A 21,879-nucleotide genomic window follows, 5' to 3' on the forward strand; every position below is an offset into this window, starting at 1 on the left:
GGTGGGATTGGATTCCGTATGATCCATGAGTTCAACCTGGCTTTACTAGCAAAACAACTATGGAGGCTAATTCAATACCCTGACTCGTTAGTGACTCGTTACTACAACATGAGTTCTCCTTTGAGAATAATCTCTGTAAGCAGCCTATCCTATGTGTGGACCATTATCTCAGCTGCTCGAAAGCTACTACTATTGGGAATTAGGCAGAAGGTACATTCTGGATATGAGGTCACGGTGTGGGAAGATCCTTGAATCCTTACAACACCAGCTAGACCGGCTCGCCCTGTAGCCCCAGTTTTGAACCCGAATATGAGAGTCAGCGGCCTTATTGATCAGGAATCGAAGAAATGGGATATTCGAGTATTAGAGGATTATGTTACCCCTGCGGATATACCTTTTATAAAAAGCTTGGCCATAAGCTCAGCTCATCGTCGGGATACTTTCTGTTGGAGCTACACAAAAAATGGTCAGTACACCGTTAAATCATGATATTGTGTAGCTCGGAATCTATTGAAGGCTGAAGAAGAGAAAGAAGTAATGGAGCCCAACAAAACAAAGCTTCAAGCCTTTGCTTGGAAGATAAAAGCGCCTCAGAAAGTATGTGGCAACTGATAACAGGTCATGTGGCAGAAACGAGGAATTTGATACGGTGCAATATGAGATGTGATAAATATTTCCCGCGATGTAAAAAACCAGAAAAGTATGTTACTCATGCAATCTTCGAGTGTCCACCAACCTTACAAGTTTGGGCCCTATCAGCAACACCAACAAGTCCAGCGATCTTTCCTGTGCCGAGTGTCTATGCTAATATGGATTATTTTTTCTGGAGAAAGAACACCATTGTCGACCCAAGATTAGACAGGGACCCTTATCTGTGGATAATCTGGTATATTTGGAAAGTCCAAAATGATAAGCTTTTTAGGGGAATAGACCGAGACCCACTGGAGCTAGTTCGATATGCAGAAAGTGAGTGCCAAGTATGGTTCAACGCTAATGAGAGGGTATCACCTATTCCACAAGTTCAAAATATTGAGGAACTCCAAGTCTTAAACTTGGGTAATATATGCATGATAGATGGGTCTTGGACATCTTCATCACAATTCAGTGGGTGTGGATGGGTATGGATGGATAGTTTAGAGAAGGTTCAACGTATGGGCACCCAGAATTACCCAAGACGAGAGTCTGCATTGCATTCAGAAATGGAAGCGCTACGCTGGGCGATGGAGAATATACTTCAGCATTCAACATGTCAGAGTTTTGGAACAGACTGCAAAGATTTGATCGCTATGATTAAGAAGCCCGATGCCTTCAAGATCACTCACATCTCACGAGCACAAAACCGTATTTCACACTTTTTAGCTAAGATTGCAAGGTCTTTCCATAGAGATTTATGTTTTATTGGTTGTTCTATTCCGGTCTGGCTACCCAGACCACCTCAAGCTTGAGTAATAGAATAGTCTTACATTGTCACAAAAAAAAAAACTCAAATCAAATATATAAACAAAAAGTAATCAAACCAAATTTTCTACACTCAATTTTATTAATTTTCACATATATATTATTAAATTTTAATAAGCTAAATCTAATCCAATTGTTCAAATATACACATATTTATGGGGAATTTTTATGTTTACCACTTTCAAGCAACCACTTTACATATTTACTAGCATAAAATGAACATTTTCAAAAATATATTTTCGTTGAGTGGGAAAACACACTTTTACCCTTGTTCTCTATATATAATAAATCATTATTTGAATAAATAAAAAATAAAATTTTTTTAAATTTTTTTCGAATTATACTATTTCGAAATTAAAAATATATAAATTTTTTTTTAATTTTTTTTTTTCGAATTATACTATTTAGAAATTCGAACTCTAAACCCTAATCCATCATTCCTAAATCCTATATGGTTTTTGAAATACGAACCCTAAACCCTAAAACCTCAACTCTATACCCTAAACCCTAAAAAGTAAACTCTAAACCCTAAAACTCAACTCTAAACCCTAAACCATCAATCCTAAACTCTATATGTTTTTTGAAATACGAACGCTAAACCCTAAAACCTCAACTCTAAACCCTAAATCCTAAAAAGTAAACTCTAAACCCTTAAATCTAAACCCTAAACCTTCAACTCTAAACTCTAAAACATCAACTTTAAACGCTAAACTTCAACTCTTATCCCTAAACAATCAAAACTTATCTCTAAACTATCAACACTTAACCCTAAATCCTAAAGAAGAAACTCTTACCCCTAAAACATCAACTCTAAACCCTAAACCTTCAAATCTAAACCCTAAACCATAAACCTTCAACTCTAAACCCTAAAACATCAACTTTAAACACTAAACCGTAAACTTGAACTCTAAACCCTAAACTATCAACACTAAACCCTAAACTATCAACACTTAACCCCAAAACCCTAAAGAGTAAACCTTAAACCCTAATAAATTAACCCTATACCCTAAAACATCAACTCTAAACCCTAAAACCCTATAGTTTAGTGTTTTAGGGTTTAGCGTTCAAATTTTGGAAAATATAAGGTTTAGGGTTTATGTTTACGGTTTAGATTTGATTGTTTAGGGTTTAGATGTGATTGTGTAGGGTTTAGAGTTGATGATTTGAGGTTTACGGTTTAGTGTTTAGAGTTGATGTTTTAGGGTTTAGATTTGAAGGTGTAGGGTTTAGGGTTTAGAGTTGATGTTTTGTGGTTTAGGGTTTAGAGTTGATGTTTTGGGGTTTAAGGTTTAGAGTTTAGAGTTGATGTTTCAGGGTTTAGATTTGAAGGTTTAGGGTTTAGAGTTGATGATTTCAGGGTTTAGGGTTTAGAGTTTAGAGTTGATGTTTCAGGGTTTAAATTTGAAGGTTTAGTATTTAGAGTTGATGTTTCGGTTTAGGGTTTAAAGTTGATGTTTCATAGTTTAGGTTTTAGAGTTGATGATTTAGTGTTTTGAGTTGATGATTTAGGGTTAAGATTAGTTAGCCATATATTTTTTTTTTTGTCAAAGTTAATCAATGGGTTATAAATGTCTTTTACCATTTATTAAAAATAACGGTAAAAGTGGTTAATGTAAACATGAAGTTTGGTACTTTGAAAGTCGTATTTTTGGCAATTTTTCTATATTTATATAAAGGAAAATTGCTATAAATACCACATTCATAGTACAACTTTTTATATTCACACTAACCACTTTTACCCTCACTTTTAATGAAGGGTAAAATAAATTTATACCTCTAGGGTTAACTAATCTAGATTTAGGGTTTAGAGTTGAGGGATGGGGTAGGATTTTTGGAATGAGAAATTTAGGATTTTTAAAAAATAGTGTCAAACATAATTTTCGATTTTTCAAAAAAAAATTTTGAAAAAAAAATGCAAAAAAAGTTTAAATTTGAAAAAGTATAATTTGAAAACATAATTTTTTTTATTTTTTAATTATTTAAATAATGATTTATTATATATATAGATAATAATAGTCTTTTGTCACTTAATGAAAAATGTATTTTTGAAAATGTCCATTTAGTGGTGGTAAAGATGAAAAGTGGTACCGTGAAAGTGGTAAACATAAAATTTCCCCTAATATAAATTTGTTAACACCAATTTCCCATATATACATATAATATTATGTGTTTAATTTTTAATAAGTCAAATTTAATTACTAATTTCACCAAAATCATAAAATCAAGTTTTCCACCAAAACTGAAAAATCGAGTTTTTCCATCAAAACCGTTAAACCGAATTTTCCCACCAAAACCGCAAAATTGATTTTTTCCACCAAAACCGTAAAATTGAATTTTCTGCCAAAACCGTAAAATCGTGTTTTCTCGCCAAAACGGCAAAATCGAGTTTTATCGAAAAATTGAGTTTTCCCGCTAAAACTGCAATATCGTGTTTTCCTGCCACAACCGTAAAATTTCGTTGTCTCGCCAAAAATGCAAAATTGTTTTTTCCGTGAAAACTTTAAAATTGAGTTTTCCTGCCAAAACCCTAAAATTGAGATTATTCGCCAAAACCGTATTAGTGTGTTTTCCTGTAAAAAACTAAGTTTTTCGCCAAAACTGCAAAATTGTGTGTTTTCCGTGAAAACCGTAAAATTTTGTGTTCTCGCCAAAATCGTAGATTGTGTTTTCTCGTCAGAACCAGAAAATTGAGATTTTCCGCCAAAACCGCAAAATCGTGTTTTTCGTCAAAATCGTAACATTGGGTGCTGCTGCCAAAATTCTAATATTGTGTTTTCCCGTCAAAACTGCAAAAATTTATTTTCCGGTAAAATTGAAAAATCTTGTTTTCCCACTGAAGTATAAATTAAAATTTTCTCACTAAAATCATAAAATTATTTTTTCCTTCTAAATCGTAAAACTATATTTTTTTACCAAAACCGTATAATTGTGTTTATTTAAGTCTAAACAATATTTTTATTGTCAGCCCCCAAAATAATATTTTTACTTAGTAACCATTTAAGCTATTAAATTATTGTTCATGGATTAAGCATTTAAACCATTAACTCATAAATTTAAATGAGTTATGGATTGGTTTAACCCATAACCCATATAAGCTTAAAACCATTTGGATATGGTTTGGTTTGAGTTGGTTTACCCATTTTAACACCCCTAGTTTTAGGATTGAAACCATTTGAATATGTTTGATTGTACCATTTTAACTTTACTAAAACAAAATTTAATAGTTTACAACATAATACAAATTATATGTATGTATGATATAATACTTTTTTATTAACTTCATCTTTTATGTTTCTTTTATCTAGAATGTTTAAATTTCCAGTTTAGATGATGTTTATTAATATAAATTAAACTTTTCAACCATAATAGATGTATTATTAATTACTTGCAAATTGTCTCTATTTATGTTGATTAATATAGGACACATATAGTATAATATGTGCCTTATTTTTTTTTCTAAGTTTTAATTTGCTTTTTGTTATTCTGCTGGTCTTTTATCATTTTATTGTTTGACTAAATTAAAATCAAACACACGAATTTTAAGAACCTAACCTGATTTTGCATTTGGCAATATGCAAAGCACGAAAGTTGAAAGTGTGGTGGAATTTATGTATTTCAAAGCTTACACCTTCATCAAATATTGTATTTATATTTTCATAATATGTTTTAAAGCTACGAAATCATCATTTCACTTTCTTTTCTAAATGTATCTCTTAGTATGATAATTGTGAAAGCATTTGGAAAGTAGTATTTTATTATTTGAAAAGAGATAGTATTTTAAAGCAGATGATTTTTTTTTAGAAGTTACTGGGAATATGAGATATTTTCTTAACTAAATAACTAATCCATAAACATAGTAAATTTCCAGCATGTTTTAGAAATATGATGTATGTGTAGAATTATATTTTAATAAGAATGGTTTGACATTTTAAAATACTGAACATCAATCTTTAAGTATTATGTATCTTTCAGCATTTCATATTTATTTCAAAGCCAGGTAACTATCCCTAACTGGACATTTTTATCCCTAGCTATTATAAATAAGTTAGTTTGTCAACATCTTTGGAACTTTCTACAGTTTTTAGGACATATTGTATGTTCTTTTTTTTTGTTAGTAAAACTTTTTATGTTGAATATTAAGAGATATATTATATCAGTTTATTTTTTATCTTTTTATTTTGATAGTTTAACTTTTCTAATTGATTTTAAATTTATTTTGAAAGATAAATTCTTGTGAAACTTATCACAAAAACTTGTGGAACACTGCAAAAAACATCTATAATAGTTGGCCAAGCCTAAAAGTCCATGTAGTTGCTTGAGAATTATAGAATTATGCCATCAAGCAATTGTTTTAACTTTCATTCTGTATGTGGATACTCCTCAGAATCAACTTAATGCCCTCAGCACTCCACACACTCCCTAACAAAAGTATATTTACTTCTCTTAGCATACAAACATTTCGTCTCATCGCTTCAAAGTCGCATTATAGATATTCCATATTTTTTTCTGGTAGTGAGTTATACATGAAAATGTCATGAAAATGTGAGAACATATTGTCACATATAAGGTCTAAATACCAAGTTCATCAAACTCTGAAACATGGCTGGCGCATTAATACGGTTGATTACCATCACTAAATAATTGTAGTGACTACTGTGAGTCTTGTAACTTGTTTTGTGGATATTAGGTGTATCCATCTTCACATTAATTTTCTTTTAAATTTTTATTAGGTTAGCTATTTTGATATTAATCAGTTATTTTATTTTGTATATTTAGACATACTTTAGGATACAATTTTTCGAAGAATTTATGTTCGATACTAAATTTTTTAAAGAGTTAAGTTAAATTTATTAGACGGATATGTTTCCTATCACCTTCCCTTAACCAGAGAACCCTGCTTTTCTGTCTCCAAAATATCTCTTATGCCTTAAGAACAGTAGATAGTTCCTTTAGAGCATCTAATATTTCCTCGGAAGTAGCATCATCATTCGAATATAGGCCCTCCATCTTCTCTTTAAGCTCTTCCACTAGCTTTTCTAAATTCACATTGTTTTGTCTCCTCCATTGGCTCAAAGCTTTTCAACAACTAGCAATATGTTCGATTATATTCGCTTCAGGAGGCAGATCCTCTGAATTCCACCCTTCCAACATGACTTGTCTTAGTTTCTCAATATCCAACCTAGGCCTGGGCATTCGGGGTCCCAATCGGGTTTCGGTTTTATCCAATCGGGTTTCGGTTTTTCGGGTTCATCAAAATCAGGCTCATTCGGATTATATGAAAATTCGGTTCGGGACCGGTTCGGGTTCTATCGGGTTCGGATCGGGGTTAGTGAATCTTCAAAGAACCGGTACAACCCAATATACTTTCGGGTTCGGGTCCCAATCGGTTTTTCGGTTTAAAAGTACCTGATTTTTACCTATTTTATAACCAAAACATGAGTAAAATCGGTTCTTCAGTTTTAAAATATCTGATTTGTACCTATTTTGTAACCAAAACTTAAGTAAAATCGATTCAAAAATAAGGAACATCAACCGTGATTATTCAAAATCAAACGAAAAGTAAACATATTTACTGATAAAAAGAAAACCAAATAAATAAAAGCATAAAACGAAAACTAAGTTCTCATGAAATGAGAAACATTGGTTAACGAAAACAAAATTAAAATCTAAATACTTCAAGATTCAACGTCCATCTTTAACCATCAACATTCATATAATAGAACCACCAACCTTCATGTAATAGATAAGTATTTTAGATTTTCAATATTTCTTAGTGTATTTTGGATACATATTATGAATTGAGATCATGTTTGGTACAAGATCTTTTCGAGGTTTTGAATGTTTCGGGTTCTATCGGATATCCATTTAGATTCGGGTTCGGTTCGGATAATACCCATAATCCGAAATACCACAAAACAAGATCCATTCGGTATTTACGTCGGGTTCGGATCGGTTCGGATTCATTTTTATCGGATCGGATTCGGTTCGGGTTTTCGGGTTCGGTTTATTTGCCCAGCCCTAATCCAACCAATGTTTATCAAATTTGAATATCTTTTGTTTCATTACTGGTTTTGTGAGAATATCCGCTAGGACCGAACGATTATCTGAGCCCTAAAGCCTAAGATACTTAACAGCTGTATGAGGTAACTTTTCATGCCAATCCTCATTCCCCACTGATCTATCCAATCGACATCTAACAGTTGTCCCTCCTAATCTTTTCCCAACACAAGAAAGCATATTCCCAGTAAATGGAAATTCCAGCATGCCAAAATCACTCAACATATGCTTAAAAGGCAAGAAGAAGCTATCAAAACGCCTTTTGTCTCCCTCCTTTTCGCTATGATCAGTAATTTCATTAAAACCACCTATCATGAACAAAGGTCCATTTCGTGTTGTTGAAAAACGCGTAAGATGTTTCCAAATCTGATCCCTACGTTCTAAAACAGGATATCCGTAAACAAATGTCATAAAGACTTTTATTCTATCCTTGACTGCCTCAATGTCAATCATTCTATTATTCGAAAATAAAACATTAACTTGAATTTCATCCATGAATAAAAGAGCTACAACTCCGCTAAGACCAAGTGGCTCAACGGTAAACAAGTGATCAAATCCTAAGTCGGCCTGAATGTTTTGCAACAGCAGCCTTCTGTTCTTCGTCTCAGAAAAGAACACAAGTCATGGGCGATGCTTCTGGCACATCTCCGTAAGGTGTCGAACTGTGAGGTAGTTCTCAATCCCTCTACAGTTCCAAATGAGCGTCCTCATGGATGATTTTCTGGAGTTTTTGTGGACCCCTCGAAACCATTTTCCAGATGAGAGTTGACTTTAGATTTGTTTGATACACTGTAACGATTCTCTTTTGCTCAGTTTTCCCATAAGAAGAAAGCCTTGAAGAAGCACCTGCCTTGGAGATCCCTTACGTAATATGGATGCCTTTTTGCCGTGAAAACCTAACGGCACTCTCGTTCTTGAACTGACTCCGCCGTGAAGACTGATCCTTTGCATTACCCGCCCTAGATGTTGATCCTAACGGTATCACCTGTGCAGGTTCCTCTTACTCCATCGCTTCCAAGTATTCACCCAGAAGATCATCTTCATGATTATCAAAATCCATCCTCATATCCTGCTAATCAGATCCCCAAATAACTGATCCCGCAATATCTATATCTTGTAGTGCATCCATAATCAGATCATCACCTTTAGGGAATTGTTGCTTTGTCTTCTCCATAGGAGAGAAGGTTATAGTTCTTGCAGCATCATGGGAACGCACAGTAACGTTTGCATCGTTAGGGAGAGTACTACGTGATGGTGTAACAATAGTACTAGCCAGCTTCTTTCCACTGTTGTGACTCACGTTCTCGGTCTTGCTAGCCATTGCCACAGCATGATCATCCTGCACCCGTTGAGGAGAGAGAGCTTTTGATGCACCTTCCGTGATAGCAAAGGACTTTACGACCTTGTAGAAACCCGATTTACCATCTTTTTATACTTTTCCTTCCAGTGATATGGCGTCCTCTGCTCATAAGGAGCATAACAGCGACCGTATCTTGCATCGTAAGACTTGCCAATGATGCGGCCATCTCCTGACCATCGCGCATACCTATCTCGACTGTCATGGTTAGAAACCTCATGATGAGCAGAATTCTTGTAGCGTTACTCTCTCTCAGATTGGTGGGAAGAATGATTCTCAGACTTGTATGGTCTTGAAACAAAATCGTCATGATAATTCATGGGAAAGGTGTAATCCTTACGAGTAAAATAATTTGCTTAGACGATATTTTGATGTACAGTTAAATTTGTTAAATATATGTTTAATTCCAAAAGTGAAAAAGCCTAGCGGAATGATGAAACTAAGACCAATTAACTTTTATAAGGGCAAGCAAGTGCCAACCATTTTCTCTCTAGTTTTTTTTTCATTGTCTTCGGTGGAGGACTCCGTTCTCTCTGGCAACTTCGTTGGTCTTTCGGAGGGTTCCCATCCACCCCTTTTTCTCTTGGATTGAGCTTATTAGACTAACCAGTTTCCATTTGGAGTTGTATCAGATGTACTCTCTATCTCTCCTCTGCGATTCAGGTAGATCCTTGGACCAGCAGATCTCTATGGAAACTAGAGTTTCTGGTCGGTATTTGGTTTCTTCGGTTGATCTGCTATGTTTGAGGACGACGGAGGGAGGCCGGAGTCCCCCTAGTTGGTCATCGGGAGCCAAGATTTCATGTTGTATCCTGTAAAGGATTTCGTTAACGACATAACTTCATGGGAGAAGGCGGTTCTTCTGGGTTTCTATCATTTCCGGTGCAAGCTCACCACTACAAGAAAACATAGTAATTTTTGTCGGAAAAAATATTTGTCTGAAACTTCTGAGGAATTTCTGACGAATTTCCAAGGAATATGAAATTTCACCATTCATCGAAATTTCGTCAAAAATATCCTAGGAATTTCTGATGAATTTTCTTCGTGATAAATAATCTACGAAATACTGACGATTCCCGAGGAAAATTAAACGATATAGGGTATAGATTTGGGGTTTAAGTTTTCTTCAGAATTTCGTCAAAATTTTCCAACGAATGGTTGACGAATTCTAAAAATTTTGTAGAAAATTCGTTAGAAATTTCCGACGAATTTGATTTTTAGATATGAAATATTTAAAATAAATGTTAAAACCAGATTCTTACAAGATCACCATGACATATATTAAGTGATAAATATGACGTGGGTTAATAATACCTTAATTATTTAAAGTTATTTATATATATATTTTCGCGATGGATACATCGACGGATACATAACCTTTCTCATTAAAACTTATATACTTAAGAAAATACTTTACGGTGATCCATCCTACAATTTTGAATTTATGTGTGTTTCAAGTGTTTTCAAACATTTTGAAGATTATAAACCCTTAAAATCATCAATTTATCATCAATGGCTATTATTGGTTATTTTTCTATGTTTCGAAACCGCAATACGTAATTCGACATAAATTCGTCGGAAATTTCTGACGAATTTATTTTCGACGAATGTGGTATATTCCGACGAAAACGGCCTAATTTTTTGTGAAGCGCTAAAATAAAAAAAATCCGATGGACTTCCGACAAACTCAAACCGTCAGAATTATAAAACCAGGAAAAAAATTCTTTCTTCTTCATTTCAACTCAGTGGAAGAACAGCTGAAGAACAGCCTTGAATCCTTCTTCAAAACTCCCCTTAAATCATGTTATTCATTTATCATTCTCTCAATAGTCATATATGTTGGTTTGTATATGTGTTAGGTTAGAATTGATGTATTTTAGGGATTTGAATGATAGAAAAGAGTTAGGTTGGTTAATTTAGGATTTATTATGTTAGATTTGTGTTAGAATTGTTAGTTTTAGGATTTTACATGTTATATTTAGGATTTCAAATCTTGTTTTATGTTTTTTAATGTTTTTTAATTATGTTCTTGTTTTAAAACGTTTTTATGATTTTAATAAAATGTTTTAAACTTTTATTAAACGTTTTAAGTTTTTATAAAAAAATTATCTTTGTTGTAATTTATAAAACGTGTTTATGTTTTCTAAAATTTGTAAGAAAAAGTTTCACTTTTAAAAAATGTTTTCAATTTATAAAACAGTTTTCTGTTTTTAGATTGAATTAAAACGTATTTTCAATTTTTAGATTCTCTAAAAATGTTTTTAGTTTATTAAATGTTGAAATTTGTATTATAAAATTTTATAAACTTTTTTAAAAAATTTATATGACAAATTTTTTTTTCTAGTTTTAAATCTATTTTATTTATATACAATGAATTAAAACTCTTTTTTTTATAACATCTTTGACTTTATTAATTTCGTATCAATGTAACAGATTACATAGAATATAAATTGCAACAAACATGTTGTTAAATAGAACTTTTAATAGAGAAAACAATAACACAATGCTTCCTAATGCATTCGTAGGACATGCTGACTCGCTAGTTTTCCCACTTTGTTCTTGTGAGATCTTTCTTATAACTCTCAATTCTTGTGAGTAGTTGTCTTTCTTTTAAGTAGATTATTGGATGCGATCTATCTGTTACATCGCCATCCTTCCCATACACTCCCGCTGCAGGAGATAACATATTTTGTCGAAATTATCCATGGCATTGATAGGAGCCAACTTTTCGCGTGCCCCAAATGTGAAATGCCAAATCTCCTATGGGCTTCTAGAGTCTCCTATGCCCCTATTTCATAATTTTTTTTTGGATCAAAATCCAAACTCCCAAATCAAATCCTTTCCGGTCATCAAAACTAAACCCTAACCCCCTCTATGGATTAGTGAACCCATGGGAAAATATTTAAATTCTATACCTTTCAAATTCAGAAAAAAATATTTTAAAATCGTTTTTAATCATATTTTGATGATTTTTTCGAAAATATGGAAAACAACGTTTTTGGATTTTTGAAATATTTTTATCAAATTGTATAAATCAAATAAAATTTTTTAACGTTTTCATTTTAATTTTATGATTTTTCGTTTGACATATAAAATTAAAATAACAAAAGGGTACTTTTGAGATTGTGTTATGAGATATAGGGGCATGAGAGGAGATGATTCCATTGATAGTGAACTGTCGGCAAACCGGCATGCTGGACTTGGACATCCTTACTGCTGGGAAGTCGTGACGCTGCTGAAGATTTGGAAACATGAATAACCGTATAAATGAGAACTGTTTGGAAACATAGATAACAATATAAAGAAAAAGTATAGTGCCCTTTTAGTAATTTTATTAATATAATTATATTAATTTTCTTTCCATATTTCACTTAGTTTAACAATTTTATTAATTATATTATCTTAACAATAAATCACAAAATTATTTATATTACCGTAATAATAATAGTGCATATTCTGATTTATTAGTTAATCAAAATTAACTTTGTACCAATTATAAAATCAAAAATATAAAATAACTGAGTTTTGCATATGGTTAAACGTTCGGTTTAGTTTTTTTTACTAAATTTATTATTTATTTTAGTTTCAATCGATGGAAAATTATTCAATACATAAGAAAATTATTAATATTACCATAATAATAATAGTGCATATTTTGATTTATTAGTTAATCAACATTAACTTTGTGCGAGTTATAAAATCAAAAATGTAAAATAACTAGGTTTTGCATATGGTTATACATTCGGTTTAGTTTTTTTACTAATTTTTCTTTTAATTTTAGTTTCAGTCGGTGAAAAATTACGTAGCCAAAAACATAATTCAAAGACATATTTTATGAATAAAATAATAACTTAAATCAAAATAATAAAAATGTATTATATTTATTGTCACTTCATTTTTCACTTCATATACTTATTTTACTAAATAAAAAATCTTTCTATTTCACTTAATTTAGCCAACATGTAAAGAGTCCTTTTATTGTTTATAAAATCAGTTGGACATGAACATTGGCTATCCATTTAGATATGTATTGTTCTTTTCGGGTATCATTTTTTTTTTAAATTAGACCCCGCTTGGATATTATAATTTTATGTTTGGGTTTTGAGTTGGATTCTTCTGGGTTTGGATGAGTTCGATTATGATGTATATGAACCTAAAAATATCTAAATATTAAATGTATATGAAATGAGTTCAGATATTTGTACCAAAAATAATAATATTACCCGATTAGGTCTAGGTCTTTTAAATACAATTAATTATATAACGACTCATCTAAAATATATAACACTAATCATGAAAACAAATATCAATATATAAAAATCTAAAAACCAATACCCGCAGGAGAAATATGGTTAAGATATGATATTTAGTAGGAGAAATAACTAAAATTTGAGATATATTATGCAAATTTTGAGATTTTTATGGTGGCACTTGCCACCTTCTTGGCTTACCTAGATTGGCTATATATTGTGATCAGATACTCATGGTCATGTATTATGATCCGGTGCAAATGGCCAGGTGAAGGATTGTGAATCATGTTTTCATGGTCAGGCGCTAATGGTCAGTTGCTGTCGCGAGACTAGTTTTCTAGGTCTGATTTTTTGTTTATCAAAAATGAAACTCAATTAGTTTGGATGAAACCCAAGAGTGTAGAAAGTCACTATATATACTTCTAAACCTAATTTCTTGTATCCTAACACTGTGAACACTATTAAGACATTAAAGTCAAATAGAAGAGTGAAAGAGGAGATTGAAAGGAGAATCAACATCAAGTTGAAGAGAAGAAAAAAGAAATTTTGGTCAAACGTCTGAAACTCCTTCTTAATTGTGTGGTGGGGTTCTCCTCCTATTTAGATAAGTTCGATAAGCGTTAAGTCTTTTAACTAACTGTGGAAGATTTTCTAGGTGAATAGATAAAAATTGAAAAAAAATGAAGAAAAACTTTTGTTACCACTTAATTCTAGTGAGTTGATGTCATTTTACTAGATGTACCGGTAAAGGAACTAGGTAAATAAATCTTTGTGTATTTAACAAACTCAAACAACGATAAAAAGTGTGGTAAGGGTAATTAGTCAAGATAGTGGTTCAAAAAAAATTAAGTGAGATAAACCGGTTAATTGGTTAAAGAATTTCTCAAGGTTTAGATATATGATATGTTAGAGTGGTCATTTATAAAAAAAACTAGAATTTGGACCCGCGCGTCCGTGCGGATCTATGTTCTAAATGATTATATGTTAAAAATTCATGATACAGTTTCATAGTTATAGAGTTTTGAGATTGACGTATTTTGTTCAGTTTGTTTTGTATAGGTTTTGGGACAACTTTTCTATTTCATTAAACATTATTAAAAATATTTGAGTATTAAGATTGCCAATTGTGGGTGTTTTATTAAATTATACTATAACTTTTATATTTAAAGTATATTTTAAAATAATAATTAAACAGTAATAATCTAAACTAATGAAAAGGTACCATGATCCGCGCGCCCGCACAGATTTTATTAAAAAATTTATAATTCAATATTTTTTCATTGTATACATTTTTACGATTTACAAATATTTAATATGATTTTATAATTCATATGCATCAATTTCATTAGTTTTTTAATTGTTATTTGTTTTAGTTGTTTATTATGTATATAATGTGTTGGAAATAAAATAAGATATCTAATCTCTGAATGTTGAGTTATTATTTATTTGTTTTGTTTATATATTATTTATTATAATAATTCATTATTTATGCCAAATTTATATTTTGGCGCTTAATAATAAATAAATAAGTATTATATGATATATTATATTTTAATTATATAAGATAAAATATGTTAATTGATTTATTTTTTGTAATAGAATATATAATTTTCTTGGGCTTTATATGTACCATTGTCATAAACCCACCTAATCATTCAACTAATCTCAACGGATAATTATATTTTCATTATAAATATTTTTCTGTATACAACATAAAATATAACTTGCATATTGTATAAAAACAGTATATTCGTTATTTAGGTAAGTCGAACGTGATTTGAAAGGACTAATGTGGGATACCTTTATCGGATTTGAATCTTGAGGTAACAATATACTTGTTTTCTTTGCTAAATTAGACGTGGTTTGCATTTTTTGATAACAGAATATTTTAAGTAAGATTGTAATCCTTTTAGTATAATGATTGCTTTAAAAATAGGATTGTTTTGGTAAATGTTACGTGGTTTAATTGCGCTACGAATTTATTAGTTTAGATTTGGTGGACCAAAAATATCTTTTAAATTAAGTAACAAAATTTACATTTTCAATATATTTTGGATATAAAAAAAAAGAGAGTATAATTGATTAGATACTAATGGATCGATTTTTTTTGTGGTATATTTTACAAATTTGCTATACAAACAAAAGTAGTCAATTGAATTTTGGAAAGGTTGGATTTTATTCTGCTCACAACACTAAACCAAGAAATAATATAAATCAATTGTGTACGTGTTTTAAAACAAACTGGTATATAAAAGTATTTAATTGAATTTTGGATAGATATAAGTGGATTGTGTAGGCAATAATAAACCAAGATATAATTGGTTTTGAATCACGTTTAAATTTGGTTAATTATGGAACTATAATTTCAGAACTATATGTGTTTTAGTTATGGAAGACCCGGTCATGTGTTTTATTCATTGTACAAAACTATACGTAGCAACCGAGGATTAAGTGGTTTAGTGTTGGTTTTATAAATCTAATTTATTAAAGCAATCATGTGTGCCGGTTTAATTTAAATGTAAAACTCTGTGTTTAATACCAGTGGCATGAAAAGGTAATTTTTGTGGAAAACTTAGGGTTAAGTACAAAATGTACTTTCCTTTTAATAGATTAGATATATCAAAGAAAATATATTTTGTACCACAATGGATTTTATTGGATAATTAATGAAGATGCATTACATTGGTACATTTTTTTCAAATGAAAAAAAAAAACAGAACTTTCAAAGAAAGGATCTTATTATGCTGATCCATTATCACATTATCTCTCTATTCTTTGCATGAAAGCATATATAGCTTTGACATTCAATTCCTAGAAAAGGCTGAAAATTCATTTTCAAAATCTGAAAATTAGAGAATATATTAAATTCTTTGCAAACCAGTACCACTGACGTAATTCACGTCCTCCTCATCGCCCCTGTCACTGGCAGTTTTAGCCTCCACATCCTCTGCAAAGCTAACTTGTTTCGTAAGAAGTTTATGAACATTGTCAAGCTTTGCCTTAACCTCAGGCATCTGCTCCTTGTCCAAGCTGCCAGTCAATTTCTTTCTCTCATAATCGGTGTTCTTGGTGCTATTAATAGACGCCAAGTTCTCGATGGGTCTCACAGCTTCTTATGGATTTCTAGTATTGAAGTTTTCTTCCCTAACTGTGTCTAAAGCCATCTGATAAACCAAGGCGATATCTCTGAAGAAGATACCAAAAAGTTGTACCTTGTTGAATCCATGGTGTGGACAGATGTACCTCAGTTGTAGCTCTCTAAACCCTATAATGCCAACTCTCGTAAGCGAATTAGGGAGAGTGTCGACTGATACTACTGAGTGTCGATCGATACTTGTTTTAGACAAGAATTATCGTTCAGTTTTATTTGTTCACTAAGTTATCTAAACCAACTCTCGTTGTTATTTATCAACCTAGCTCAGTAGGATTAGTTTCAGGAGTCGAACCCACTCTCGCGGTTGTCGATTATCCTATGATCGAGTTTCTAGTTAGCTAATCTAGAATAGAAGCAATAAGATCAATCCTTTGAATTATCCTAATAAATCACCCTAGCAGTTCTATATTTACAAGTTCGTCAAAACTTTAGAAAACCTTAAATCTAACAAGTAGACCACTCAGACATAGTAAAGCAAGTCATAAAGATAAACTGAATGAATTGCATTAAAAATTAGAGATATAAATACTGCAGTTGCAATCAAAATCTCTAAAGGAGTTCTATGATTTTCTCTCCAAAACCTCGAAGAACAGTAAATCTTCTAATAAAGTATCCTAGCCTAAAAATTGGCTTAAAACTATATACATTAGGTGTAAAGTCGATTATGGGAAATCTTATAATTAGAGGAAACTTCTAGGACAGACTTGATTCTGAAATAGAGCTGACCAACATACTTGCGTTAGTGTCAAGCGACACCAAGGAATGTATCAATCCAAAACTCGGCGTTGACTTTTAATTTCTTGAACATCTACGAGTTTCTCTTTATGCTCCAAATGGCTCCATAATCTATACAATACTCCAAAACATACATAGACGAAAAGACTCTAAAACAGACTCGAAACATAATATATAGACTCTAAATAGGATTTATACTATGATTAAAAACCAGTAAAAACCATAGTATATCATCTTCCACGTGAACTTTTCCGGAACTGCTATCACCAAGTTACTGCAATTTGAGTTCTTCATAGCTGCATGATAACCGGACTTAACACTGTAAATTCTTTTTCTAGGTTTCTGCCAGCAAAACACATCCTCAGCATTAAGAGAGCTTGGTCGTACTTTGACGATTCCATTGTGAATCCCCACAGGTTAATGTAGATATTTGATAAATGTTACAATGTAAACTTCTCAAGCAACTCACATTATATTTCAATTTCTCATTCAAAAGTGCACCAGTTCTGATAAGTGAATGCATTATCTTATATAAACACAGAGACGGATTACATCGTGCCATATATCCAGTTATTCTGACCAACGTCTTCTCCAGAAAATTTACCGCAAAATATCTTAAACCACTTCGTGAAAATTTCCAACAGGAGACTGAGGCAAAGTCTTACGAATTGAGGACATATTTCGTATCTGTATAACACAAGATTTTGTTTTTTATCTGTGTTAAAAAAAAAAACAGATTTTGTTTTTATCACTGATTCAGAGCTCAGGAAAGAGGTCAGAGAACAGTTCTTGCGTGTCAAGTAATATACACCAGTTGTGTAAGAAAAAACGATTCATCGTATTAATATTAAATACAAGGTTTTTTTATCTTAGAATTTCAGAAAATATGTATATATCTATTCTATTAAAAGGGAAGCATTTTTGAGAAATCTATTTAAACAAAGTTACTGTATCCTTTCATTTAACTAATAGTATATTTAGTCTACCTATTATTTCTCCTATTATCATATATTACTCAACGTTAGTTAAAAGGCTTTTAGTCCTTATAATATCGCATATTTTGATAAATGTATATATAAAATCGTACGTACCAGTAGTATAAATAAACAGACCTATATATGGTATGTTTCTAATAGGACATGTGAAATAAAAAAACGTACCATGTATATATGACAATGTCATAGTTTATATTAAAACTCATTTTACACCCATATTAATAAACCTGCAATAAAAAACTTAGATTTTAATTTTCAACAATAATTTAAATATTGACTATGTATAGAAAACAAATATAGCTTTATAATAACTACAGATTAAATCCCTTTTATATATTTGCTTTTATATTTTTAAATTTTGATAGTTAATATATATATATATATATATATATATATATATATATATATATATATATATATATATTGTGAGAAAAAATCTTTCCAATACCAACATATATATTTACACTTCATAATTCCTATACTATTAGACAAACAAACATCATTTTTAAAAATATTTCAACCAAATTTCAAAAACGCAGATGCTTGATCACATCAATATAAATCATGGTGACTTAATCTTAAAACATTTATATGAACACAAAATAATAATCAATTTAAACTTCTATTTTTACCGGAAAAAACCTGCGTTTTCTAAGCGCGGGTCAAAATCTAGTCAATACTATTAAAAGGGAAGGAGTCCTAAAAAATCTACTTATACAAGGTTGTTGCACCTATTTATTTTTTAGTCTAACCTATTATATACAACTAAATATTATTAACTATCCCCTATTATATAGCAACCAAATAATATTTTCCAACATTTAAATAAATTTCACCCACTTTAATAAGATCATGACTACATATATGGAATGTTTCAAATGGTTATTTTACTTAAATCAACTTCCTTCAAATTAACATATATACATATAAACAGCACCAAAATTTCAATATGTAGGGGTCATTGTCATATATACCATCTTTCTTCATTAGATCAAAATTTTCTTAAGAGATCAACTTTTGAAATATAAATGAGCCATGTCCTATTAAAAATTATTGATCAAACCTAAAATGTATTTTCCACCCAAAATTTTATAAAACGAATCAATGAATTTTGCTAGGTCTGGGGTTTTTGGACCTAATTAGGTATTTAGAAAAAATATTATTTTTGTTCGGATCGGTTTCTTTCAGATATGGATGGTTTCGACTCCATAATTCAAATATCTATAAAATATATGTTATTTTTTGTACGTAACGGGTATGGATCCGTTCAGATATTTAGGACTTAAATAAAACTCGATAAACATAAAAAATACTCGAAACACTAAAAATATCCAAAATCTAAACAAATACCCGAAAATTAGAAAATACTCAAAAGACCTAAAATTGTACTCGAAAACTGACCGAGGAACCAAAAAATACCCAAAATTGTATTTGAAGACCCAAAAATATATTTTAAAATTTGAATTTTTACTCGAAATCCAAAACTATAATCGCAAATTCAAACCAAAAACTCAAAATATATGTATACCAAAAACATATTCAAAATACACATATATATATAATATACACAAACTGGGTACTTTTGCTCCCAAACGGGTTTCGGCTAGGTCTCAGACGCTGACAGAGACCTACATTTCCAAAAAAATACGTATTTTTCTCTATACCCGACGTGAACCAGTATTTTCGAGTTGATTTTGGTTTGGTTTTTCGGGGTCCATGTAAAATACCAATGCGTACGAAAAAATTACATAAAATTTATACAAAATTTCAAATAAAGTAATTCATGAATTATATAATTTTTTTAAAAAATTAGTTCTTTTATATAATTCGACTTTGTAACATAATAATGTAAAACAACCACAAAATAATAATTTATATCAAAATTTGTTATAATAATAGAACCCGCGCTTTCAAACGCGGATCAAAATCTAGTTGCTGAATATTTTTGTGAAGTTTGCAATTCGTTTAGGGAGAGTTGGCAAAGTATAACATTCTTTTATTAATTTTGCTAAAATATCTTAAACTTCTATGATATGAAAAGTATACAAACTCGGGTGTAAAATAAATTTGTAAATTTGTAATTTAGAAACTATTATTGAAGAAAATTCAAATCACCTAGTTTTTACTTAAAATTGCAAATCTATTAACATTAAACTACTCAAAAAGAGTGAAGTGAAGATGATAGAGATTTTGGGTCCGTTTGAGATTCCAAAGACCATTTGTCGACAATTCTGAACTGAGTGTCTCTTAGGGTATCGAAAAAATATGTATACATAATACATGCAAAGTTGTCCTTGCAGAATATCATTAATTTAGGTAAATGATTTATGTAATTTCAACATTCATATTTATCATGTAGATATCATTTAATTATCTCACTGAAAATAAAAAATTATCTGACTTAATTTTTTTGTCATGATCTAAATGAAATATATATAAAATGATTAAATGATATCTGTAATACTAATATTACGGTTAATGCAGAAATAGTTATTGGTTGCCTGCCGTACAAGTCGTGTTATTTGATCCTTAGCTAATCTAGAATACAAGCAATAAGATTAATCCTATGAAACAGAAATAGTTAGTGGTTGTGTGTAGGGATTTGGTTTGATGAGAACCAGAAAGGTTCAAATTTGGAAACGAGAATTTATCCAAATACAGAGACTAGTTAAGGGTATGAAAAATAAAGCTATGAGCCTTGGAAAAATTTGTAGATTCTTTATAGAGTTGATTAGTATTTCTATGAAATATTTTTGCTATCCTACCGAAAGAATGTACCAAACTATTTTCTGATCGAGGGTGATATACAATTCTAAAATTTTGAGACCATCTTTTCAAAACTGATAACTTCTTCAGCTCAATTAAAAAAACTTGGCAACGCTTTTAGGTTTTCAATCCTTTTTTTTTGTTACAAATGTTAAAGGGGTTTCAATCCTCGATAATCGTTTATTATAATCTGTTTCAAAAAGCTGTCATGCTGAATGTATAAACATACTTTTCGTTGTCCATAGTAGTGTTAACTGATAAGTTATGAAAATTGTTTATTAGACACTTGTAAAGCCTTAAAATATGTGTTAGATAAAACCGACAAAACAATAATTTTAGATCATGGCGTATACAAAACACACACATATATATAGTAGGTAGCATAGAAGTTTCACCGGATTTCATTTTTTTATTCAAAATTATTATTTGTAATTAAAAAACGCATTAAAACTTTCAGTTATGTTTTGAAAGCCTATGATTATGTTTTGGAAGCTTACAATTTCATTTAAAATTTTCGTATCTTAACTAAAAAATATAAAGTTCTTTTTATACTTATTATTTTATAAGAACAATATGAGAACTAATAAACATAATGCATAGAACAAAATGCATGTGAGATTTTGAATTAATAATAAAATGATATTATGGATAATAATTCTAGCTCTTAATTTTAAAAAATTTCTTAGAACGTTTTAACCATTTTTGAAATGTTGGAAATGATTAGTTTTGTAAATGAATAATATTATCCCAACACCTTTTATTGTTGGTATTAACTTTTTATCTTAAATGTTTTGGTTAGTATATTTGATCATGTTAATTTAGAATATATAATTGCAGCTGACAAAAAAAAGAATATATAATTGCAGTGATTTTGATGATTTGGATCTTTTCAATTTTGGGTTGACAAGTTACTTTTCCCACAAAAACTATTACATAGCATCATATGTCTGGCAAACTATAACTATATTCTATATATTTCTGAAATAATAGTTTCAGACTTAGCTCCTTATGTCTTTAAAAGTTCACCCATAAGCCATGATTAATTAGTTTACTATTTTAAACTAAATTATAAACTATTTGTAAGTCGACATGTAACCAAATTAAGAC

This window comes from Brassica napus, chromosome A7 (genome assembly GCF_020379485.1).
Source record: "Brassica napus cultivar Da-Ae chromosome A7, Da-Ae, whole genome shotgun sequence".
Lineage (NCBI taxonomy): Eukaryota > Viridiplantae > Streptophyta > Magnoliopsida > Brassicales > Brassicaceae > Brassica > Brassica napus.